At 34.6% G+C, this 24,620-nt stretch overlaps 1 pseudogene; it reads right to left on the bottom strand.

Annotated features, from left to right (window-relative positions):
• Window positions 1-368: 368 nt before the first annotated feature.
• Window positions 369-24,620, bottom strand: part of LOC144252431 (transport and Golgi organization protein 1 homolog) — a 102,101-nt pseudogene continuing 77,849 nt past the window's right edge.

The following is a 24,620-nucleotide window of genomic DNA, read 5'->3' as shown; positions in this document are numbered from 1 at the left end:
GTCATGTAAACTTTCCAAGGTGCTTGGCAGCACTCTGTACCCTGTGGAATACTCAGTACCTTTTTGTTTGATGTTACTGATGTTTGATGTTGCTCCCTTACAATCTACTATTAAAATGTAGCAAAACTGATACATTGTTCTTTCTGTTTTCTCATACTATAAAACATGTATATCAAAGTGATAATTTAAAAAAAACCTTTTTTTTTGGTTGTAAATGGACACAGTACCTTTATATTTATATGTGGTGCTGAGGATCAAACCCAGTGCCTCACATGCAACCCCAGCCCCTCAAAGTGATAATTTATATGAAGAAACATTTAGCATCCTTCACATAAGAATGCTTTTTTAACCTCTATTTATTTATGTGGCGCTGAGGATTAAACCCAGGGCCTTGCCTGTGCTAGGCAAGTACTCTACCACTGAGCCACAACCCCAGCTGCCACCAAAGAATGGGGTTATATGGAAAAAAAGGATGCTTTGTATGAATGTCTGTTTCATCAGCATTAAACAAACTTAAATTGAACATTGTCATCAGCTTAGCTTTAATTAAGATATGAATGACCAAACCTCCCCCCCCAAAAAAGGTGATTTTATCTTGAAGCAATTAACACAAAGCAATCTGTATCTCACAAATTAGTTGTTTAAATTTACTTTCTAGTGTGGGAGGGGATGAGTCACTGGACAATAATTACAACTATAGCAGTAATACTTTCAGGTTGAAACACTACTGCTTCACAAATGAAATGATTTTAGTAACTAAATTCAAACACAATTTGCTGGAGAGGACTTCTAAAACTTTTGATACAAAAGTATAATTGAATCAAGGGACAGTATTCTCTACACAACCTGTACGTGGGCAGCTACCTTGGGCTTTGCTACAGAAGTGGTACAATCAGATGGATGTAAGGAGAGGCAACTATGGGTGGGTTCAGAACTGCTCAGATAAACTACATAGAACACATTATAACTTACTAATAGAATAAATACAAAAAAGGCTTTAGAGGGAAAACTACTGTTGCTTTGAATAAAATAATAAATCTGCCTTTCCTTGAAAATCTATCTTCCTAGCTGACATCACCTTTATTTAAATGCTATTTTAAAATTAGGAGTTATAGTAACTTCAGCATTGCCTTGTGTCCTGTAGAGGTTGAAAGATACATTCAAAATGTGTTTGTGACTTAAATTTTATTTTACATGGTTAAAAATGGCATAAGCTATTATATGGTTTTCCTCTTACACACAGCTGCTGCTTCTACTATTAAATGGAGGTTATGTAGATTGAATTCTTCCTAAAGGACTCAAATTCTTTTTGATTCTGAGTTATCTTCAGTAGTTTAGAGATTTTGTTTCACAGAGATTTTGTTTCACACTGAAGCTTTTGCCCCTATTTTGAGAATACTTAGGGGACATAAAAAGAACAATGATATGTTATGTTCTAGGTTTCAACAATCCTATTACTTTCTAGAATTTAAAAGAATGGAAGAATCTGGTCTAGCAGTAAGCAAAAGTACCAGGCTTTTATAATTTTATTTAAATCTTAAACCTCTTTAAAATGTACTGTTAAAATTGCCGTAATTAAAATTACAGTTCTGGAGAGCTAGTTCTTAGAAACATTGTTTTAAAGACAGTAGTTACAGATTCAGGACTTGCTTTAATTGATTTTTAAATAAAATATATTTGAGTATCTATCAAAAAAAAGAATTTAATTCAGCCCATAGTTGCTGATTAAAGACATTATAAGCCTTAGAGTTTCATTCATTCTTAGAGGATTATACTTTTCTAATTTTTTTATCATATTCCTTGAAAATCAGTGGCAAGGTATGGGAAAGAGAAGAGTGTGTTGTGTACATTTTTAAAAAGAAATTTCCTAATTTTTTATAGACACAACATACCACCTTATATTTTACTGTTATAATGCAATAATGGCAAAAGCAGTAGAACTTCAGGTCAAACAACTCTTGCTACCAATGTAAACTCATTCTCAGAAAACCATTCTCACATGGACAGTGGTTAGAAAAAAGTACATGAATGTGCTACAAAAATAGAGCCACAAGACTTCTCACAAGTAAAAGAAATCCTTTGTAGAAGTCCACAGTTGACCAAGGTCCAGCCTCCTTAACAGTGAGCAACAGGGAATATGCTGACAAGTCACCATCTTCAGTTCTGAGAGTGAGTTGGCATGCTTCCCCATTGGCACAAAGTCTCATGACGATCCAATGAATCAACAGACACTTGGGAAATATTAATAAACATTTTTTATGAACTATTACAACAAAGAACTTCAGCAAGAAGGAAAATGAAGTTTATGATCTTTGAGTAAAAATTTTTAGTGTAGCAGTCTCTGCGACCAGATATTGAAAGAGAAAAAAAAATCAAGCTTATAAAACACCATTTCTCTGTTATCAACTGGAATACACTAAAAATAGGATAATGGAAATACATGTTCTTAAAGCATTTCCACAGGAAATGTCCATAATTATGACATTCTAAATCATTTAGCAATTGTATATGCTACATTAACTAAAACAAATGTATTCCTTATTGCACATTTTAAAATTGGAAGGATACTCTAGCTTAAGTGGGGGATATTTAGGGGGAAAATATTTTGGCTCAAAATGTATACTGCACCAAGGCAGCTTCATTCTAAAAACATAAACCATTTAAAATAAACTTTTATATTTTGAAGCCAATAATCCTTTAACTTGATGAATAGTTTATAGTCCATTTTCTGACTAAGTGTCAAAGGTTAATTTTATGGGCCCTGTTTTAAGGCCTGTGAACAGCCCTCACTAATCTGAGAATTAGGTGTAGGTGGAGGTTCATCTTTAAAGCCTGAAGGCATTAAGTCTTTTGCAGCAGGTGGTGGCCCATAGTCTTGGGGACCATGAGTTGGAGGTGGTAATGGGGCACCAGGAATGAAGTACTCTCTTGGGCCAAATGAGCCTAAAGGTCTAAATGGTGCTGGTGCGGGTCCTGGAAAAAAATCACGAGGGTCAAAAGGCAAATCCCATTTTCCAGGTGGAACACCTGGTGCATATTCTCTGAAGCCTATTGGTGGACACATACCAGGACCTGGAAAATAAAAAGGAAGTTATGTAAATACCCAGAAATTTCTGAACTAGGGTGATTTCAAGTATGTTAATATAGTCTTTAATTTCTCCCAAGCCTAGAACATCAACTGGTGAACATCCTGACTTGCCAGATGAGGCAAACTGAGATGGAACAAGTTTAGTTATAGCCTTTGACCAACCAGCCATGAAGCAACATATTAAGGATTTAAACATGGCTCTACCTAGCTCCAGGCTTGTCTTTTTTCTTTCCCTACTATATAATTGCAGAATTATTTCTATCTCACAAGAGCTCCATTTATATTTGGAAGTACTATATTACCATGACAAGATGATAGATCATGAAATAAGAACTTCACTACATCAAAGAAATATTGATAAAAGGAAATTCCACTATAATTACTGTATCCATTAAAAATTCATGAAGTATTTCAGCATGGACTTTACACATGCCATCAGAATCAAGGTGCATGCCCTCCTGAAAAAGGCCTTCCAAAGCCACCTAATTAAATCAGCAATATTTATTAGGTCACTGTTAAATCCTCCTCTTTAACACTTCCCTCTGACTTTTCTCAAGGTAAGGAGGGTTTGACTTTTCTATATTCTATAACCTACTGCTTATGCTTCCATTATGGGTGATTACAAACTTTATGTTATAGGATTTTCATATCTGTGACAAAATTTTAAGTTATGGCATGTGTCTCATCCACCTTTCCATCTATTGCAGTGCATATCAACAGATTTTCAACAAACATCTGCAGAAGTAATATTTCTGGCTTTTCTGTATATAGCCCCTTATCCTTGTCTATGAGAGATAGCTATTGCCTATCTCAGTATAAGATTATGTAGTGTCCCATATGTCCCAGAAAACTGGAGGAAAAGTTAAAATGTACTCAGCTTTATCCTTCCATTGTTAAGACCTGAGATAGCAACCAACTGTTTTAGCAAGCAATAGAAATGAAAGATGAATGTGATTTATAAGTCAATCACTACTGTTCAGATCATCATACCAAACGGTGGAGGAATTGGCCGAGGCCCAAAAGGCCCACCAAGCTGACGTGGCGGTCCATACCAAATGGGAGGTGGTGGAGGCCGTCCCATCGGGGGTCCCATGAAGGGTACCCCTGAGAAAGGAGGGGGCCCTTTCATAGCCATATGAACCTGCAATTTAAGATTTGAAAGCAGTTAAAAGTTTTAAAATTCCTATGTATTAAGACAAAGTACCAACACCGATAAAAGCTAAAACCCAAAACAGGCACCTGTCCAGAGAACACCATCAGTGCAACAAAACTACCCACCCCTCCTGTGTATTCCCACCGACAGCTTACAGAAGTTGGAAGGATGCCACAAGAGGGAGCAGTTTGTTACTGATTATATCTGCACAGGAAAGGGAAAGGCAAGAGGACTGGCAGAGGTTATTAACAGAGGTGATTTCTGACCAGTATGTCATGCTGTATTCACTACAATCTATTTCAAAGGGAGTCCCCCCCCTCCCCATCACTTCCCTTTCATCACAATAGCTCATTACTTCCATATTAAGAATGAACAGAATAAAATGAAAAATCCATTCTCTACCCATGTAATAATAGCTACTATTCAGAGTATCTTCAGTAAGTCTTTCATATATTATTCAACCTCTGAGATCTTTAAGTAGACTGTCTTATTTTAAATAAGAGGGAACAAAAGCAAATGGAATATCATAATTTGTTGAAGGCCACACTGCATATTAAAGGAACTCAATCCCAGGTTTGCCTCCAAGCCATGCTTTTCCCACCTCTACTCCTCTCTAACAATGGGTCTTTTCTCTCTTTTAAATCTTCTACTACAAAGGGATTTGGGGTCTTATCTAAGGTGCCCTTAGATTTCTCTAGAGATGTATATTCCTGGAATATATATACACTGGAACTTGAGAAGTATTTTCCATCACAGTGCTATATACACAAATTAGGAAGACAAAGCGTTAATATTTACATTCATTTACTGTACACCATTTGAGATATTGATTTATCATTTCCTATGAGTAGTGGGTTTGAAACTAAACAATTAAAATTTATTTTGTTATAGAGCTGCAGAAGACCTACCAGATATAATAGCAACACAGTTACAAGAGAATACACTTATGTGAACAAATGAGACCATTTCTTGGGACTGGCTCAAGAGGTCATTTTAGATGATCATTGTTTCATTGAAACAGTATTTCAATTTCAGAAAATCTGATACCAATCTAATTCAAATCACTCAAAATAGGGTTTGCACAAATGGAGGAATTCTTAAATAACATTCTTCCAAAAAAATAAAAAAATATATGAATTATATAATTTATAATGAATTTACTTTGCCTTAGAACATTCAACACAAAACACCATATAAAGTTAGAGTGATAACTTTTCACATTCTGTAGTTCATTACAGTTGTACACACTTAAGCAACATTCCCAAGTTAAGGAGAAAAGTAAGCTCAATATTGCATGCAGTTTACAGCAAACAAGATCAGTGTCATGCTCTGAATATCCTTCCCAGAAATGCACAGAATAAAACCCAATTCAGTTCTCAACCTCTAAGCATCCAACTGGATGCTCAGTCAAAGAAGTAATGGTGGAGACTGAGGGGGTCTCAGGTTCTTGGGGAACAGTTTGCTTTTTAAAAAACAAATGGGATTGTACAAATAGAACACAAAGAAGGATAAAGCAAAGAGCAAGTACTGTAGGAAAGCTACATGTTCCTGCATGACCACATGATTCACAGTAACTACAGAACTTACCTTGCCCTCATTCGTAACCTTAGCTGGAGAAGAACTTCTGGAGCTGCTGTTCATGTGAGGTGGAACACATCCTGGGTCTGTTAGAGATCAAAGAATGGATTCAGACTTATTCTAACATGAAAAGAATAAAAATCATCCATCCACAATTACAGATTCTTTGAAATTACTTGGTCCCTTTACCAGAGGCAACAGGTTTCCCAGATGCCTCAGAAGACCAGTACGAGGTAAAGGTCCATCCATTGACCCTTGGGAAAGAAAGATCAGAGCCCTTGTATGTATTTTTCAGAAGAAATAAACCACTGGTGGACAGGTCAGGATTCAACAATACCTAGAAAGCAAAATGAAAAATGGGTTGCCCAGAGGTTGGGGTCATACCTCAGTTGTAGAGTGTTTGCCTAGCATGTGTGAGGCACTGGGTTTGATTCTCAGCACACATTTAAAAAATAAATAAAGATATCATGTCCATCTACAATTAAAAATATTTTTTTTAAAAAAATGGGCTGCCCAATACGTAAATCACAATTTATGAAGAGACTTAAGTAAAATAAAGAACTGCCTTGGGTTGATAGAACAGCAGATTAATAAGTATTGGTCCTAAACTTTAAGCTATAGACTTGAAGTATGTGTAGGCTGGCTTTTCTTTAGTCTGTATAACCTGACTTCCAATCTTACCAAGACTACAGTCCTATTTAGAATTGGAAATAAGACTCAGTATTTTCATGTAGGAAATAAAGTATGCTACATAAAGTTTAAGGCTACTTTTATAATATTTGGGAAAGGAACACCATAGAGATTTAATTTAAAGATAAAGGTTTACACTTCACAGAGTAAAATTTAAAAGAAAAAAACAATACAGAGACCTCCAGGAAAAAAAAAATGTTTTCTATTCTAGAACAGATTTTACAGAAAACATTCACTAAGATAAAGTAAGAAATTATCTTCTATATATTGTACAGGCCCAAATTATATGTTTTCATTAAAATATTCAAAAGGGAAAAAAAAAACCAAAACCTTGAAGCAACATGTGAATGCTAACCAAATCCGTTTCTAGGCATATCTTTTCGATTAAGAGTAGCAGAAGGAGGTCTCCCAGCTGGCTCTGCTGTCAGTGGAGGGGAACATTCTCCACCACTCAAGGGGGATGGACCAAAAGAGCCATTATGGCTCAGTGGACCTAAAGACAACAATGCCGTGCTACTACTTTAAGGCAGCCTTCTCCCTGACACCAACCCTCACCTCCCGCTTTAGCAAATCATTCAGATTATTTCATAACCATTACACACAGAAATAAAAAGTAATTTACATACATTATGCACCAAGAAATAAAATAGCTCCTTTTACAAAGTGCCCCCTACCTCTCCGAGGAGGATTTTGTAAATTTGGTCTTCCCGGCATAGGTTTTACAATCACGGGTTCATCTTGCCGCACTGCCATCTTTTGGGTCATTTCCAATAGTCTTGAATATTGAGAAAGAATGGGCTGAATTATGAAACAGCAATCTATTCCTTCATAGATAATATCTAGGATAACCTTAAAACACTATAAAACATATAGTAAGATACCAAAATCACATACTTCTGTCTCAAATCAGCAGCTTCCCTTTTCTCTTCAGCTATAGCTCTTTCTGCAGAACGAGCTTTGAGCTATTAAAGAGAAAATATTCAAATTCAGTTGCGGTAGGCTATGCACAAAATAAAGAAAAGGGGGAAAAAATCTTACCCAATTATCATGAGCTTTCTTCTCATGCATAGCAATCTGAAAAAGACAACACATTAAAAAAATATGTTTTTAGGGACTCATTATAATAGCCTATAATTGTCTGTATTAGATATCAAAGAATTCTGCAACTACAGGACAGTATTAATTACTACCTGGTTTTTAAATGAGCGCTCAGTTTTCTGTAGTTCTTTTTCCATCTCTTCAATTCTCCGCCTAAGAATTACAACAATTGAATAACATTTGAAACATTCTGACCATTTTCCCTTTATTCCATCAGCTATACTTTTAAAGACGTTATCATACATAAGAAAAACATTTCTATGGTTATATGAATCCAGTGTGATCAAAACTAATACTACAGGCCAGGTGCAATGCCACATGCCAGTAATCCCAATGATTGGGAAGCTGAGGCAGGAGGATCACAAGTTCGAGGTCAGTCTCAGCAATTACGTGGGAACCTATGCAACTGAGACCCTGGCTCAAAGTAAAAAAAAGGTCTAAGGATGTAGCTTAGTAGTAAAGCACCAAAAATAAATAAATAAATAAATAAATTAATTAATTAATTAAATAAAAAGCTAATACTAATAACTTCTTTATCATTTAATTGCTAGAGATTCTGAATGATAAATTATAGTTTCCTTAACTGTTCATGAGTGTGTTCTCAAGTAATTCTGCTAGAAATATCTTCCTCCTTAAAACTTTTTTTGTTTTTTTCAAATTATATCCATAGAAGATTTCCAAGGTCTATCAAATGCCACACTTTTGTGGGTCTTGATACATCACACAGCAAACTGATTTCTTAAAGAATTACTACAACATACAAAACCCCCAGAACTGTTTGCATTGACCAAGTTCCCTATGGTCTTGCCCATTAGGTATAAGTAAATCTTTGTTAACATTTTTCATTTGTTAAGTTGAAATTTATTTTTTCTCCTGTGTGAATTGAATGTATTCATATCCTCTCGTTATTTATACTTCCAAGCTATTTTCTTCTATCTACACAATGTAAAAAAAGATTAAAAAGAAAGCTAACACTAGTTCATTAGACACTGACACCCTCCTTTAGAAACTGAACTCACTTGTAATTTTTAACTTCCTGTACAGCGGAAACCACCTTTTCATCTGCAGCTGACAGCTGCTGCTCTTTTTCTAGTCTCTCGTATTCTTCTTGGCTCAGTTTCCTAAAATAAAGCCAGTTATCAAATCAAAAGTTTTTCTTTGTGAATATCACTTCCCACAATTCTATAAAATGCTTAGGCACATAAAATAGAAATTCAAACCTGCAATTTCGTAAATCAAACTCTGGCAAATCACTTACATTTTCTAACTTCTCCTCTTAATTCTCTACTTACCAGTAAATAAAATAAATGTGAAAACAACATGTGCCCCAAGGGCAAGTCTCCTGTGTGTAAGATAATAAAAACTCACTTTACTTCAATGTGGAAGATCAGGACTGATCAACCTAACATAATTAAACATATTAGGATAAAGCAGGGGATAATTCTTTTCTCGTTTCTGCCATGGGTAGGACATTAAGTATATCTTTGTCATGGGGGAACTCTTCTCAATCCAAGACTGGTACCATAATAAAGATATAGTCAGTCAAAGAAAAAATCTTCTAGAATATGTCTTTTAGCTATGCAATTTACCACAGAACATTTTTCACACTTTAGATATCTATTTCAAAAGAATTGTAATTAAGCAAAAAGACCAATCTGAGTTTTGATAATGCCTGTCAACCAGAAAAAGAAGCCAAACTGACCTACAATCAGAGTATTATCTACTGACAAGTTTTAACTCTGATCATGAAACTCAAGATGTTCATCTACTGAGACAAAGGTAGACACATTTAATGATTTAAAAAATACTATTTTCTGCTATCCTTGTACTACCCTCTTTAGCCATAGTTCCAATTCAAAAGATAATTAACTTGAAACTTAATTTTCCATAAATCAGAAGAACTATAGTAAAAAAGGATTATTGATACCAAATAGAAAAAGGGGATTATATATTCTTATATAGCTTCTCATTTAATTCTTCAGCAAGTATTTTATGAGTGGCTATAATATACTAGTTACCTTGTAAGATGCTAAAGAATAAAAGAGTTCACTGTTTCAGGTATAAATGATGCCTAAAGGAATATAATAATTTTCCCCACTGGCTTAAGAAGGAATATGGAGAAAACTAAATCTTGAAGGACAGAGAGAATTTTGTTTCCAATTATCAAAGAGTTAGTCTGAGGAGCACTAAGAAAAATCAAAATATCTTTATAAGAATATAAAATTGTGTTTGAAGGGATCCAAGCTAAAAAGGCAGTGGAGATATATGGATGTGGCCAAGATCCATTAGAAAAAGGAATCTCAGAATTACAAGTAAGGTTGGCACTTTAAGGTACTTTTCTCCTAGGTTTACCCACATATTGAACATAACACAAAGATATAATGAGTCTGAACTAAGCCTTCATCCAATTCTTGGGCTTAGAAGAAAAAAAGAAGTGTTTGGGGCTACAAATAAAGGGACCCTTAATAAAAGCCCTAGCCTTTGAGTTTAGATTAGAAAATACTGCACACTTAAGTGATGAACAGGCAAAAAATCCAAAAGGAATAATACTGAAACATTGAAAAGACAAGTCATTTTTGAATTATCTTAATTGCTGACTAAGTTTAAAGTGACAATCTTACTCAAGTAACCTCAACACTTTTCTATAAGAAGATAACTTCATCTTAGTCCTCAAATTTCATCTATAATTATCACAACAATGTTAGCCAATCAAAACTGACCAGGCACTCCATAAGACAAAATTCTGTGAGAAAAAATCCCACAGAAAAGAAAACCACCTAATGGGGTTATCTGCACATGTTTTAAAATCACTGTGCTTTATACAGTCAAAAAAGTAAAGTCAAGATTATGAATTTCAGGGCTGGGAATATAGCTTAGTTGGTAGAATGCTGCCTTGCATGCACAAGACTCTGAGTTCAAACCCACCACCACAAAAGAGGAAAAAAAAAGATTATGAATTTTGTCAAAGGATTAGAAACTATAAAACCAAGAAAAGGTTGGGTGTGGTGACCTACCTACAGTAGAAGATACTCAAGAGGCAGAGGCAGAATGATGAGATTAAAGATAGCTTGGAAAGCAGTAAGACACTAGTCCCTTATGAGAAAGAGCAAGGAGTCTGGGGAGGTAGCTCAATAGTAGAGCACATGGCTCAATGTCCTGGGTTTGAGCTGTAGTACTGAAATAGGACTGGGGTTGTGGCTCAGTGGTGAAGCACGTGCCCCACATGTGTGGGGCATTGGGATCAGTCCTCAACACCACATAAAATAAATAAAATATTGTGTTGGGCTGGGGATGTGGCTCAAGCGGTAGTGCGCTCGCCTGGCATGCGTGCAGCCCGGGTTCAATCCTCAGTACCACATACAAACAAAGATGTTGTGTCCACCAAAAACTAAAAAATAAATATTAAAATTCTCTCTTTCTCTCTTAAAAAATCCTATAAAAAATAAAATAAAATATTATGTCCCTCTACAACTAAAATAATATTTTAAACCCTGAACTTTTTAAAATCCTAAACTCAATGAATGATTTTAGCAGCAGATTTGGGAAGTAAAATAAATCCTAGCACTTTTAAGATAGGTCAGAAGAAAATATCCAGAAGAAGTAAATCCAGAATGTAGGAGGCATGGGAAATCAAATTCTAATATGCATTATTATAATCAGAAGAGAGAATGAGGTAAAATCAACATTTAGAAAAAGACTCGAAAATTCAAGAAATGTTTAATGGTCCCAAGCAACATAACTGCAAGAGAAAAAGTGGGTGGGGTGGGGAAAACTACACCTAGGCACTTCCCAATACAACTGTTAAAAAAACAGAGAAATGACTACAGGAACTAGGGGAGGGATAAGACCAAACAACAATGATAATGGATTCCTTAATGAAAAAATTTAAAACAGATGGTAATTAATTGGATATTTTTAAATTGCTAAAACTAAGTAACAGTCAAAATTCAGTAGCCAAAAGAAAGAACCTTTAAAAAATGGAAACTGGTTTTAACTCTAATCATGAAGTTCATGTCAACCTAACACAGATTATAAAGGTAGCAATATTTAGTGGATAAAATACTATTCTCTATTTATCCTTGTACTACTTTGATACACTAATCAAATCTATCATTAAAGGACAATGTTCAAATAGAATGAAAATAATTTCAAATAAGAAACCAACAGTGTAGAATGCAGAACTACAGAAACTTTAAATATGTGTATAAATTGAATGAATGTTTTGTGGAGTTCACAGTATATGAAGAACTAACATACAATGCCACAACAGTTATCTGATTCAGGAGCTACTTAAAGCCCATAAAAAGATAATAAACCTATTAATCTATGTCAGGTTGTTATTAAATCCAGAATATATACCATGGCCTTTAAATTATGAGAAGATGAATAAAATTATAATTATAATTATATAATTATAATTCCATTATAATTTAGGATTACATCAAGCTTATACAGGGGATGAGGAAAATAATTAAAAATATTTAAACTATTAAAAAGATACAAGGGGGGCTGGAGATGTGGCTCAGCGGTAGCGCGCTCGCCTGGCATGCGTGCGGCCCGGGTTCGATCCTCAGCACCACATACCAACAAAGATGTTGTGTCCGCCGAGAACTAAAAAATAAATATTAAAAATTCTCTCTCTCTCTCTCCTCTCTCACTCTCTCTTTAAAAAAAAAAAAAAAGATACAAGGAAGAAAAAAAAGAACAGGTCATCAAATAGAAAGCAAATTCTTCATAAACCACAGGCACATATTGACATGGACAGACTTATATTTTAGAAAGTCCACTCAAGCGGCTATAGAGAAAATTAATAAGAATATATTATATAAAAGAATATATATATTATATAAAGTAATATATATTATATATATTATATATTATATAAAGTAATATATATTATATATATTATATATTAATTATATATATATTATATAAAAGAATATATATATATATAAATGCTGAAGAGTAAAATCAGGTGCAAATAAATAAAATCTGACACAAACTATTTTTAGAGAATTCAAGTATTTTTGTGGATTAAAAACTTCAAATGAACTTTCAAAAAATAACTAGCTCCACACTGAGAAGATTAATATATAAATATATACTACAAACAAGTACTTCTGTAATCATAACTCCTAAGGTCCTTGCCACAGTTCAATTTTTAGTGTGAACATCTGAGATATTCAAGTCCAAAACTTGTACCATCAATAAGTAAATATTATTCCTTTTTGAAGTTTTTATTCTACTAAAACATGTCATTCCAAATCACTCAGTATTTTTAAAGGTCCAGAGTTAGAGATACAAGTTCAAAACATTAGAATTACATAACTGATCACAATGAAAGGTAATTAAAATAAGTAGTGGGATCATAGAAAGGGTCTAGATCTTTGAGAGGTATTTCCACATAAGTGACTGTTAATACCAGTTTACCACTTCCTGCCTTCATATGAATTTGACAATTGATTACGATGTCCTCACAGCCTTAGTTTATGGTTCCAACTACCTCAGGACTCTTAAGACTGACGATGGAAAGAAAAATGCAACTTATAGGAAACAAAACACAAAGGAAAAAAGACAAATCTCTACTTATTACAACTAGAAGAAATTGTAAATAATCTTAAGAAAAGATAAAATTATCTGTTAGTTCACACAGTGATAACAATAACAAACAATGAAAATCTTACTTTTGTAATGCCATCTCATTTTGCTGGTAGAGTTCATTTAAAATCTCCACTTTCTGCCTAAGAGTTTTGCATTCCTCTTCCAGTCCAACTTTAGAAGACCGTAGTGAATTGCAGTCACTTTCTAATTTCTTTATTTGGTCTGTAAAGGATAAAACAGTTTATCTCTATATGTGTACAAGGACTTAAGAACTTGTTTGAGGGAGTAGTGCCAAGAAAAGTAAGAAGCATGAAAGCAAGAAGCTTTATCTTTCCAATAAAATTTTAAGTCTTTCCAACATGGCAATTTCTTCTCAAGAAGAACCCACCTTCTAGATTACATTTTGTGGACTTCGAGGCTCTTAGCTCAAGTTGTGAAAGTTTTAGATCCTCTTCAACTACTGATATTGTAGTTTGTGTCTAAAAATTGCAGAAAAGAGAGGTATTCTTAAAAGTGAGGCACAGGAAGAATTCACAGGCACTATGGGACTCTTACAAAGAACTATACCCGAGAGACATCCATCATCTGCTTAATTTGATCTTTGATCTTCTCGTTCCGATCACCTAAAAAACAAAAGACTTTAGCTTTTTCTTTCCTTACTTTTAACTCTATATTCTCCTAACTTCCCCAAACTAAAGAATGATCGTGTTCAAACACCGGAAGAAAAAAAAATCAATTAAATAATTAAACTGATTAGACTAATGACTTTTAAGAGAATTGCAAGCTTAGATTTAAAAAAAGAGAGAGAGAGGTGAATTTCAGGTTGGGGTTGTGGCTCAGTGGTAGAGTGCTCACCTAGCATGTGTGAGGCACTGAGTTTGATCTTCAGCATAAAAATAAATAGAAGTAGAAACCAAAAAAAGGTGAATTTCTAGTTTGCACAACTAAAATGTTATCTCTGCTATTCTTGTAAGATAAAAGCTTTTCTTCTCTCTCAGATCTATCTTCACCTGGGCAAGTAAGTGTCTTATTTAGAAAGATTCAATCCTATATTTTCTCCCTGAATCTACTACCAGGTGTGGTTTGAAATACTTGCTATGTAAGCAATATCCAACTTGGGAGAAAACATCTGGAAATATTTTCCTCATCAGTAAACACTGTTACACTCCCTCTCTAGCTTTCTGATAGTCTCTAGCCTCTGTTCTCACAGCCTTAGTTTATGGTTCCAACTGCCTCTGGACTCTTAAGACTGACTGTGGACCTTAAAACCACAGAGCCATAGAGATGATGAGTATCAAAATCAAGTATCATCTGCATAAGTTAAGAAATAAATTTCTCTTACTGTACAATGTTCAATACTTAGAGGTATAGGATGTGACTATTGTAGCTGCAGTGTACTTACTAGTTTTCAATGGGATAGAAAAAGTCAGTGTTCTTCACATGCCTATTGCTACATTATACCGCAGCAACCCACCTCTGCCAATGCAACAGACATATCTATAGATCCAGTGATATGTGTCTACAACCCTGAAGCTTAAGAAGAAATTCATCCAGCTGAAAAGTGGCATCTGTATACTTAAAGACAGGAAAGCAAAAAAGGATTCAACCTCCCTGAGACTGATCTTACCTGCTCTCTCTCCATTGGTTAATTCATCTGACTCATCTTCTCCATTTTGATCCTCAGATTTAGATTCACATTGTAACCGATTCAACAGTGTGATATAATTAGTCAAAGCCTAGAAAAGAAGCAAAAGGTTGGAAGACTTTCGATTTTAATTCAGAAGATTTCAGGAGAATTCATGAGATGAAACATGTATTTGGAGTATAAACTTACTTTATTAGTATTATCTTCGTAACTAAGAGCTACTTGTAAATCTTTCTGGGACTTCTCAAATGATTTGATTTGTTCACTGAGCTCAGCATGTGATGTACTCCAGTCTTTGACTTCCTGCTGCAACTGAAAAGTCAAAACACATGAATTCCTATGGGTTAGGTAGGGGTTTCTGCACTGGATACATTAGGACTACAAGACTTAGACAAAGAAATAGAGAGCCATACTCCTCGGTGGCCTGCCTCAAACGAGGGGGTTGAGACCTTGGTTAAGGAAGAGGGCAGAGTGGCCCCAACTCTCACAGCTGCAGTAAGAACATCAGAGCTATCAGGAAGTTGACCCTGTTTTATTGCATTCCCCAGAAAATTGCTGTCAATTCAAATAATTTACCTCCAGCAGGAATGGCTGGGCACATATGACTGTCTCCTAAATTTAGATTCCTTATCATGTAATCTTCCCTTGGCCGGTGAATCAGTAACTACTCAAAACAGGATCATAAAATACTTAATTTTCTGTTTTAAAAAGTTTCTTTGAGGCTATGCAAGTTAATAACTGATTGATATTTGATAAGAAAAGCAATAATCCAAAAATCCAAAACAGATGGAGAACATATATATGCACTCAATTTGGGGAGCATTGTTTAAACTTTGCATATCTAGAAAAGGTCCTACATGAATATTCCTTACCTCAGAAACAGATCCAAGAAAGATTCACTTCTCTAGTTTACATTATGTATGACATCAAATTTTCTTTACCTGCTCTTTCTCCTTCTTAAGCATGGTATTTTCTTTCTGAAGCTGACAGCATTCCAACTTCACCTTCTCTTCACGAAGCTTAGTTTCATTGAGGATAATTTGAAGCTAATGCAAAACACTACAGTTAGTGAATTAGTTCCAAAGAAAAAACAAAGTTATACTTTCCCAAACCAGACATCATATAGTTCTTATTTTTTGCACATTTTAGCACACCTCAAATTTTTGGTTCGCAACAAAACTAAGATGTAGTATTAATATCCGTTAGCAAGAGTTGGCAGCTTTACCTCTGAAAGCTCAGAAGTATTCACTGAAATGACATCTTTAAGCTTCTCTATAGATTTCTTATTTTCCATTATCTGCCAGGTAAAAACAGAACACAAAATATGCATTAGGATTTCAGTAGAAATACTGATACATATGTGTGTGTGTGTGTGTGTGTGTGTACACACACATATATATATATATATACTAAAAAAGATAAACACAACAAAATATTTGTCAAGCCATCCCATTAAATTTCAGGTAAATGCAGGGGATCCAGCTTGGACTAAGCAAAAAATCAAGAAATGAAAGAGATGAGGGAAAATGAAGTCATAAATATTTCATGGCATCCACAACATTACTGTTTATGAGATAACCAGAAAAAAAGGACAAAGTATAGAAAACCATAATGCAATAAGTAAATAAAATGTTTTAAAGCATAGAAAATTAACTAATTAATTACTGTTTCAAATAAACCAGTTCAAATTAGTAATTTTTTTCGAGTGATAGAGAAAAAAATTTCCCAAGATCATTTTTAAAATTTTCTTATCTGAAGTAAAAAATGATAAAATTTAAGGAAGAATAGACTAATCTCACATACAGAAGAATTCCAAAAAAATTATAAAGATACTCGCTCCTTAAGGAAGTGGACATAACTCTGCAATCTTTGTTTGCAATGCCTGGGATTGAATCCTGGGCCTCATGCATGCTAGGCAAGTGCTCTACCATGAGCTGCATCCTGAGCTTGTAACTCTTCATACTTTAACTGTGGGCTGTGCATGGTAACTTCCAAAGAATGCAATATGACAAGGATTGGAAAGAATTTTTACAGTGGAGAAATCTGATAAATACTACCTCAGCTAGGTGATCAAGCTTACTTGGGGGTAGGATATTTCAGAACACACTCTACTATCTTTTGCAACTTTTATGTAATTACAGAAACTTATAGAAATTGAAAATGAAATATGTAAGTAAAATTTTTTTAAGTGCAGAAAATTCATTAATTCATTACACTTTCAAGTAAAAAGTAAACAAATACTATTCAACTGGACAATAGTTTTTTAGTTGTTCTGCATGTTTCCAAGGGCAGAGCAAAGCAATATGAAAATTATCCAAGGTTGAGAATAAAAATATTTCCTAGGCCCATAAAAATAATTTGTTGTATCAGTACTTAAAAGTTCCACAAAATGGGCAGAAGTGTGTTCAACTTCCTTGACTCCTAATCTTACTTTAGTTAACAGCTGGACTAAGTTCAACTTAACCAATTTTACAAAATATTTCAAAAGCCAAATTGCAGTAACACTTAGCAGCAAAACTCATACCAAGTCCTGATTCTTAGCATTCTGTTCTCTCTCAGATTCTAACATAACAAGAAGACTTTTAGCTCTCTCATCCAGAAGTTCATTAGCTTTTTCAAGAAGCTTCATTTCATCCTGGAAAAAAAAGGTGTCAAGATCACTCACTCATTACATTTACTTTTGAGTTTAGAATGTAATTCCCCCCAAAGAAGGGATTTTTACCTTATATTTAGTTACTTCATCAGAAAGAATCATATTTTGTTTCATGGTCTCTTGGACCTGCTGTTTCTTTGATTCCTTCATCTATGTAAATAAAGCATTCAGAATTAAGATACACAAATTATAGTGCTACTATACAAGTTACTTCCAGACAAGTGACCCTTTCCAGAAGAAAGCAGTACTTAATACATATGACTGCTTAGAATTTGGATGATTTGTAGGAAATAATGAAACAAAAATTTTAAAATACGATTTTAAATTAAAACAGGTAGAAATGATTCAAGCTAGAACCAAGGGAGAAAGAAAAAGAATAATTATACCTTCTGTTCATAATTTGACAATTTCTGCATTAGTTCCTCATTTTCTTTCATGAAATTGTTCACCTTTTTGGAAATTTGCTGTTCATTGACTAAAAGGGGGAAATACACAAGATTATTACAATCACTAAATGAAATTCAATTACTCAATCTACTAAAAGCAAAGACATGTTATATGGTACTATGAGGAAATACTTCTTAGCATAACTATTATGCTTTTAAAAAGCAATCTATGCTTATTAGCAATAAGAGTATAAAAATTATTAAAATTTAAGAAAAATATAAGAACAATGATATTTTGCTGGGTGCAGTGGTGCACACCTGTAATCCCAGTGGCTCAGGAGGCTGAGCTAGAAGGATCCCAAGTTCAAAGCCAGCCTCAGCAAGAGCGAGACACTAAGCAACTAAGTGAGACTTGGTCTCTAAATATAGGGGGTTGGGGATGTGGCTCAGTAGAGTGCCCCAGAGTTCAATCACAGGTACCCCTCCCATCCAAAATGATATTTCAATTTAAGCTTATTTCACAGATGGGAAATACAGTAAAGTGTTGTAGCTTGATATTCCTCCCTTCTCAAAACACTTTCTTTTCAGAAAATGGAATCATTTCATTCTTTGCAAAGAAAAACAGAAATGAAAACATACTGATTCACATTACCATTCTTTAAATTATCTACTCAATTACTTAATGCATGATTAAATAATTAGCATAGAAATACTCTTCAAATGTAATACATCTGCATTACATCAATATTCAAAGTTAATCTGCCCCAAATTAAAACTTATCATCATCTCCCTATCCACAATTTGTTCCTCCTCTTTATCTCCTATCTCAGAGTTGGAACCATCATCATCTACTCTATTATCCATGCTAGCAACCTAGGAATAGTAAAATTTTCAGGAGGTAAAAAAGATAATAGACATTAAAAGTCACTGTATCTATTTCTAACATACATAAAACACACATCAAACACCAATACAAAGGGTTATTACAAGTTTAAGAAACCTAAAAATTTACCTTGATATACTCTATCTTTTACCTAGGAGAGAGAAAAAAGATTAAATTTGATGTCAAACATATGCTCAATAGAAACAGTAAAACAACAGTCAGAATCATAACCAAGTGAGAATTTAATAACATTCTGGTTCAGGATAATAATTTATAGGATTAAAAATAAGTAAAGGTTAACAAGCCTTTTAAATTTAATTGGTAGTGAGATTTCATAAATAGCCTCTGACATAAAAACACTAAGATATGTACCTTATTTCACAGTAAAGATGTGTGTGTGTGTATATGTGTGTGTGTGTGTGTGTGTGTGTGTGTGTCTTCAAAATCATTTACTTGACAATTCTAAATAACCAGGATAAAGTCTAGAAACAATGACTATTCAAAAGGAATCTGAGGAAACAATATTAAAGGCATAATCTTTGTACTAAGATATGCCACTTTCACTCACCAGAAAACATCTTAGAACTCCAATTTAAATTTGGCTATTGGCTGAATTTAGAAACTAAGAGGCTACATCATCTTATTTCTGCAAACCACTAAATATATAGCAAGAAATCTGAAAGGGAAGACTGCTAGAAGAAAATGCACAAGCAACAAGAGAAATGACAATTAACATATTCTGGAAAGGACAAAAACAATCATTTCCAAAAGACAGCAATAAACTGCCTGATAATAAAACCTAAGCAGAATTTTTTTTAAAACATCACTAAATTTCTTTGTAACTTAGCATATTACTTGTCCTTTCAAACTTATGTTATTAATGGTGATGGGATACTCAGATGTGTCCATGGATCATCCATGGGATCTTCGTAATAGGAAATTGCATTCAGAAAACTCCAACACAGAAATAAATGAACATTTCTTTAATGTCATAGCCTTGCTAACCTTTTACTCAAAATGGCAACAGAGGAAAATGGGAAGTAGCATAAAAGCAGTCATCTAAGGTAGGGACTAAAGTTCCAAAGTCAAATGCTGAAACTGAGGAGCAACAAGTTAGGAACCAGATCCCACATAACCTAGTGAAAAGAGAAACAGGTACCGCAGTTCTTGAAATGAAAGAAACAAGAGGGAGAAATATAAAATGGTTTCATGTTTTTCCCTTCTCTTTATCCTTCTATTTCCTTTTTCCTTTTAGCTGAGACAAAGTTCAATGAGATTAGAAAATTCCTCACAGGAATCCAGGCAAACGATTCTTCTATTTAAGAAGGGAATACTTTTTAAGAGATTTTACTCTCAATTGTACAAGGAGAGGAAACTTATCTTAACAATGATATGTCTGAAATAATTAAGAAATCAGAAAAAGAACACTCAGATTTGAAAAGATTTGTATCCAATGCTTTTGGCCTCTTTAAATGTTAGGATTTTCATATGCAAAGTCCATTTACCTAAAATAATTTTCTTCCAATTATGTTAAATAACTATGAAACAGAATAACCTACAGTACAAACATAAGTATGTATAAGCCTACACACACACACACACACACACACACACTTATACATATATGTACACACATACACAGACATAGACTAATTCTGCTCAGGAAAAAAAAAAACTTAATGAACAAAACATTTAATGGATTTTTGGACAACACATAATCTATACTTCCAAATAAAAAGGTATTTTCTGAACATATGATCAAATCATAAAATCTGGGAAAATTTATATAAAAGACTGGAAAAATTATCTCATCTCCTTTTTCTCATTTTACTGTATTTCTTTGCAGCATTTCCCCCTGTTTATATGTGTTTATATTAACATACAGTTCATCAACATTTAAATCTTAGTTTCTGCTTTTTTCCCCACTTCACATTTAATTGTGAGCATTTTCTGTACCTCAAAGCTTTGAAATAAATAAATCTGCCTACTATTCCATTAATCAAACATACAATAACCCCTAAATAATGTTGTGCTAAGTCTTCAATCTAATACACTGTTCCATTGAAAAACATTACCAAAATCTTCAAAGCATAGTTATTTCTTTAAGATAGACTACTAGACATATATGCTACATAAAAGGATATTTATCTAACCTATCCCATCTTTTATCCCACTTTTAAGACTTCTGATACATATGAAACTACTGGTTAGGATGGCTGTAAGAATTACCAGTTATACCAACTGCACCCACACTAAATTATTTTATAAGGTTAGTTTGACTTAAACCACTAATTTGTGTTTTAGCAACTGAAAAAGAAAAAAAAAGGGGGGGCAGTGACTATATAAAATAATCCTTGTGCTTATGTGCTAAGGTATAAGTAAGTCAATTTACTCACAACAACAACAGTTCTCCAAAAGAAAATGAGAAAGGATACAATCCCAAAGAAAACAGTGAAAACTACAGGCTTCCATGGTAGTCCATAAAAATCAGGCCCAGGTTGAGTATCATCAGGCAATGTAGTAAACAGCTGAAACAGACAAATTAGAAAAAATGGGAAACCTTAAATTTATAACAAAACAGTCACAAAGAATCATGGCAATTCTAAACCAACCTCCTCATCAGAAATCCACCTCCTCAATATTTTCCAATAGCGTCTTCAAGAGAGAGGATACTGGCAGTCTCATATTTTTTGTTCTCTTGCAGTGTTTTCAAGTATAATGAATCTAAATACTTTTTTAAAAATATTTATGTATCTTTAGTTTTAGGGTGGACACATTGTTTTGTTTTTTATATGGTGCTGAGGATTGAACCCAGTGCCTCATGTATGCTAGGCAAGCGCTCTACCACTGAACCACAACCCCAGCCCGAATCTAAATACTTTAAATTGAGCATACATTTCCAGTTTGTAACAGGCCCTATATCATCACATTGTCTAACACCTGGCTAGAATCCCTCTGGATCATTCTTTTCTCTGATAACCTGGTTTTTAGAATTTAAAAAATTCATTTAAGACAAAAACTTAAATATATGAAAGAACTAATTAATTTTATGGCAACAAATAAAAACAATGATGATGTATGTATAAGATTTTATATCTTACTTCCATTCCACTCTTATATAAACAGATAAGTGACATGTAATTTCAGACAACTCTTGAAAACTGGCTTAGATAAACTTCTCTGAATTTAACATCCTTCTATAAAATTCAAAGCCTAATTTTAAATGGTTGCTCAAAGGCAGTGTAGTAAACACCTGCCTACTCTTCCCTGTTTTCACCGCCCTCTACAGGTAATACCAGATAACTGTCATCTGGGCCCAATTCCCCAGCAGTCTCCGTAGGGAAAAGACCTGTAGTAACGTTAGCTGTTTGGATTGTTGGCTGCATTTCGGAACATACCATGAGGTTGTCACCTCTATTCCGTCAAAAAAAAAAAAAAAGTGCAAGTGGGGAAAGCTCAAGTCCACTCTCACCGGCCTCGCTTAACAATACAGTCACATCCTGCCTGCCTTGGGCCTGACACACTCCATTTCTCCGTCGCCATGACAGTCAGTGCACCCACTCTGCCAGAACTCAGCCACCCGCCTGCCAGAGCTGGGGTCCCTCCCTGGGAATGGGACCGTCACCTCCAGTAGCTTGGCTATGAGGGCTGCGTAGAGCATGGACAGGGGTCCCAGGAGCTCCGGGTCCCCCGGGGAAGCACAGTGGCAGGTACTGTGAGTCCATGGTGTAGGGACAGGTGAGCAGAAGTGATGCTTCCCTGCAGAACAGCACAGGACCCTGTCTTTCACTGTTTCCTACTTTGGGAGGACCCAGCGCAGGGGGCGGGTACTGGGAGTGAACTTTGCCTTCCTCCACAGGCGCTTTTTGCCCAAAGCACGTAAAATGCGTCATCAGAGAAAGCCACTGGGTGGACTGCAGTGAGCAGATGGAGGATGCCGAGGGGCGGGGCTGGGAGCGGAAAGAACCAACTGCAGAGCCCAGCGGGGGACAGCTCAAGGAGAGCCAAGCGGAAGAGTCCAAATGAAAGGACTCCAGAAGGAAAGACACTTACCTGTCCCTGGATTACTGCTGTACATAGGTGTAATCTTAATATAATCTTCTATTTGTTCCTTCTGTTCTTTGTTCTTTTTCTTTTCTTTCTTTCTGTCTTCTTTTGCAGAAATACCACTATCGGTATTTTTAGTGATTCCTCTATTGGCTTATTATTCCTCTATTGGCTATAACTCTGTTTTCTAATCTTAGTGCTTCAGAGTTTAGAATATACATCTTTAATTTGTCACAATCTACCTTCAGATGATACTATATTACTTCACATATTCAATAAGAACGTTACAATAGTTACTACCCTTCTGAGATTTATACTGTTGTCATGTATTTTACTTTACATGTTTTCTAAGTCCCATACTACACTGATATTTGTCTTTAAACAGTCAATGACTTTTTAAAATGTTCAAATAAGAAAAATTATTTTAAACATTTATGCACACAGTAACCATTTTCTTTACTCCTTTATTCCATTATTTCCATCTGCTGTCTTGGTGCAAGTGTAGGGTGAATTCTTTCAGCTTGTATGTAAGTACAAGTCTTCATTTTAGAAAGATATTTCACTGGGCACGATATTATCGGCCAACATTATTGCTCTTCAAATATATTAAAGGTATCACTCCACTATATTCTGTGTTTCATTCGGGGTACTTCTCTTGCTATGTCTTCAAGTTCACTAACAATTTCATTGCAATGCTTATTCTGGCATTAATCCCATCCACTGTATTTATCATATATTTTCAACTCTAGAAGTCTGATTTTCTTAAAATATATCTTCTATATCTCTTTTTACCTTTTTAACACACGAAATATAATAGTGATAACTTTAAAAAAAATGCCATTACCTCATTCTAACATCTCCGCCAGTTCTCAGTTGGCTTTGATTGGATGATTCTTCTCCTCATCATTGTGGATTGTATTTTTCTTGCTTCTTTGCATGCCTGGTAAGCTTTGATTCGATGCCATACATTACGAATTACTGTTCTTAATATTTTGTATACAGTTAAATTACTGGAAACAATTTGAGTCTCTTGGGTCTGAATATTTGTTAGGTATGACATAAATTGTAATAGTCAGTCCGAGGTAACACCCTTCTGATTATTCTACCCAACTTCCTTAGATAGTTTTTTCCAGGTGCTATTCTGGTCCCTGTGTTAGGACCTATTCCTTCTAATCACTTAAGATTGTTTCTCTGACTTGCTAAGCAGTTTCATCACACTTATGTGCTGATCAATACTCTGCTGAACACTCAGGGAGCCGTTCACAAATTTCCAGAATTGTCTCTCAATGTAGAAACCTTCTTTTGTTACTCCACCCTGTGAATTCTAGTCACTTTGGTTTTCCTGGAATCTCAGCACCATCTCTCAATTCATGGTATCCTCTGGTTCTGCCCGACTTCCCCTTCTTTGTCATGGCTTGGGAATCTCTTAACATAGTAAAAGCTGGGACAACTATAGAGCTCATAGCATTTGTTCCTTATGTTTCCAGAACCATTCTTTGTTGCTTGATCTTCAATGTTGCTTGATCTTCAAATTTTATGTTTGTGGGGTTTTTTCATATTTATTTTAGTTGTTTCAGTTGGGAAGGTGAAGCCAGTACCTATATAAACCTATCATAGCTAGATGTAAAAATCATTTGCTTTTCTTTTTCTTTTTATGGTGCTGGGGATTGAACACATGGCCTCTTATATGGTAGGCAAGTGCTCTACCACTGAGTTACATATCCCTTTTCTCATTTGCTTATTTTTTTAATAGCAGAATACATAATGAAATAAATTTTTAAAGTTAACTATAAAAGAG

The sequence above is a fragment of the Urocitellus parryii genome, unplaced genomic scaffold (assembly GCF_045843805.1).
Source record: "Urocitellus parryii isolate mUroPar1 unplaced genomic scaffold, mUroPar1.hap1 Scaffold_43, whole genome shotgun sequence".
NCBI classification, from domain to species: domain Eukaryota; kingdom Metazoa; phylum Chordata; class Mammalia; order Rodentia; family Sciuridae; genus Urocitellus; species Urocitellus parryii.
The sequence above is the reverse complement of the archived record's forward strand: the minus strand, read 5'-3'. Positions and strand labels throughout refer to the sequence as shown.